Source organism: Hippopotamus amphibius, chromosome 7 (genome assembly GCF_030028045.1).
Source record: "Hippopotamus amphibius kiboko isolate mHipAmp2 chromosome 7, mHipAmp2.hap2, whole genome shotgun sequence".
Classification (NCBI taxonomy): domain Eukaryota; kingdom Metazoa; phylum Chordata; class Mammalia; order Artiodactyla; family Hippopotamidae; genus Hippopotamus; species Hippopotamus amphibius.
Window position 1 is genome coordinate 126,481,600 of NC_080192.1, and position 3,171 is coordinate 126,484,770.

Consider the following 3,171-nt stretch of genomic DNA (forward strand, 5'->3'; position numbering starts at 1 on the left):
TCCCACCAGCAATATATGAAGGTTCGGATTTCTCCACATCCTTGTTTACACTCATTACTGTCTGTCTTTTTTGTTATAACCATCCTAGTGAGTGGGAAGTGGTATCTCACGGTGATTTTGCTTTGTATTTCTCTAATGGCTAATGATGTTGATATTTCTTTTTAATTGGCTATTCCTGAAAAGAGAGAAAACAAAAATCTTTGTGAACTCCCTCACTCAATGCCACACTCATGGTGTTTAAATATAAACCAAGTCACAGGGACTTCCCTGGTGGTGCAGTGGTTAAGACTCTGCGCTCCAATGCAGGGGGCCCAGGTACGATCCCTGGTCGGGGAACTGGAGACCACATGCATGCCACAACTAAGAGTTCAAATGCCACAACTAAGGAGCCTGTGAGCCACAACTAAAGAGCCTGCCTGATACAACTAAGACCTGGCGCAACCAAATAAATATTAAAAAAAATTTTATTTAAACCAAATCAGAGAACAAAAGTGTTGGAAGGGACCCTAGACCCTGGGCAGGCTCCTGCTTTGCAATGCAGCTCATCTGCAGTTCTTCCACTGTCAGAAAGTTCTCATCTTTAACATCTTTAGTGAAATTTTTTTTTAATCTGAAACTTTTTTTTTCCCTGAAAATTTTAGTTCCTGGGTCTAGCTTTGCTCTCCGAAGGAAGGTAATCTCTGTCTTCACCCCAGGATCTGTCTCCTTCATTTGACTAAACCCATCTACATATTTTTAAAGACAAGCTTTGGCAGTCCACTAAGTTGTTGCCTTTTCCTTTTCCCTTTTGGGTTAATGAACTCAGCCTGAGGCTGGTGTGCAGATGTGGCCACCCTTTCAGGCTTGACAACTCAGCAGGGTTCCTTACGGAAAGCCTTTAGGTCAGAAGGGTACAGACCAAAATCTGGGCAGAGGGGGCATATGTAACTTGAAGAAACATTCTGAAATCACCTTGCTGTGTTTTTAGTTACTATTTTTATTTTGAAATTTCAAATAACTTTAAGAGGGGGTATGTGGCTTTCATGTTTACTGAGAGGGAACAAGAGTTAAAAGGCATTGAGGGTGCCATCTATAAAAACAGACTGGTCCTCCTGCCTTCTGTATAAAAAAGATACTTTGAGCTCATTTCCCTCATCCTGGATCATATTGAAAAGCCACCTGCAATTGCTACACGAGGTGTAAGTGTGTGTACCTGTCTGTGTGTTATCTCCACGCCGTTGGTCCCCCAGGTCTGCTGGGAACCTAGTCTTCCCTCTCTGATTCACCACATCTTTAGTTCTCTCTCTTTAAACCTCTAAAGGATTCTCTCTCCTGCATTTGCGCAGACTCTGGAACTCTGTGGGCAAGATGTCCTAAGCTAATTTCTCTTATTTCATATTTCTAATCCCCTATTCTTCCTCATCCAAACTGATGGTTTTTCTCTGGAAGACACTGTGCCCCATTCTCCCTTTCTTAGAAAGACCTCATCTTTCTCTTGCTATCTGCCACCACCTTTGGAGCCTGGACTGTTGCACTGCCCTCCCTCTCTGCTCCCCAGGCTCTAGTCTTTCTACTCTGCCATTGCCAACAGCTGCCACACTGATTTCTGGAAGCACAGGGTACCCACCTCGCCCCCCCACCGCGCCCCCCCCCCCCCCCCCCACCCCGCTCCCTCTCTCCCCCTCCATTGCTTGGAATGGAATTAGAGGCCCTTCAAAATCTGAACTTCTCACCTTCGGCAGGAGGCACATCTTTCTCTCTGGGCATGGCTCCAGCCCAGTGACCTAGCAGCTACGAGTGGCCTTCATGGGCGGGTGACTGGCTACCAGGAATAACTCACTGAATTCCTTCCTTTTCCTGGAATGCACAGAGCTGATGCTCCTTTCAAGCCTTTGCTTTGGGCTGGTCCCTCTGGTTGGAGCACTCTTCCATATATTCTCCCCTGGGCTCACTCCTTTTCATGATTCAGATGTCAGCTCAGATAACACTTCCTCTGAGCCATCTTCCCTGGTAACCCTCAAAGGGAACTCGGTGACAGAAAGTATTTCTTCTGCTTTTTTCACTGCAGTTTTCCCAGCACCCAGAACAGTGCTGGCAGACAGCAGGCACTTGATAAATACTTGCTGAAGTATTAGAATAAAGTAGCTTCTACATAAAGTACTAGGTTGTATAAATTCTGCCATTCTGTGTTGGGCAAGAAAGAAACTGAGAAATGAACAAAAAGAAAGGAGGAACCAACAAGAGAAGAGGGGAAAAGAGCCCCTTGTAGGGCAGAGGACAAACCTGGATAGCTGGAGAGAAAATAGGGCACACAGTTCAAGGCCCGTCCTTCACCTTCTCTGATGTAGAGAATGCTTTCTGCTATGATTAAAGCAAAAACCAGCCTTAAATTGCAGAAAGGGACATTTTTGAAGAAACCAGAAAAGGAAACAATCCCTCCCCACATCCCTCTTGCCTCACCTTCTGATTTTCCAGTTTTCATCACCAAAATTAAAAATGGGTAGGTAAGTGTCAATTCCCACCACATATTAGATAATTCCTTAGTTAAAAATATCAGCAAAAAAATGGGGTCCAAATTCAAAGGACACAAATTGTCTGAATTATCTGAAATGTAAAAAAGCAGTTCCTTCCAAAGTGCTCATTAATTCCTAAAACTTTTTAGCTACTCTTTAAGGTGTTTTGCTCATGATTGACTGACAATATATAAAGAAACTGACAATATATAAAGGACGTCCCCAGCTCAGAACCCCATTGTGCAATGATTGTGGATCTTTTTTGTCAAACTGGATCTTCGGCTTCCTTTGCCAACTGAGATCAATGGATGCATTAGATCATGACATTAATATGAAATCGTTTCCACCCTTGTTTTTCTTTCTCCTTTCTTACCCTCTTTTTATTACATGTGAAAAGTTAGATTGTAATTCTGAAAGTGAGGAACTAAGGCAGCCTGCTAGCACTCAGGCTGAGCAATTCTGCTGGTCTCATTTAGACTTTTCAGTGACAGCCGAAGGGTGTTAGCCACATGATTGTTTAGGATATGCCATCATCCAAGGCTAAAATGATATCACCAGAATGAACTACTCTGGGACTTAGCAAATCTGCAATGCAGGCTTTGCCAGGGAAAATGAAACCATTAGCTCTTTTTACTCCTCCCATCCCCCACGTAAGTAAGTATTCTTTTTCTAGTGGCTT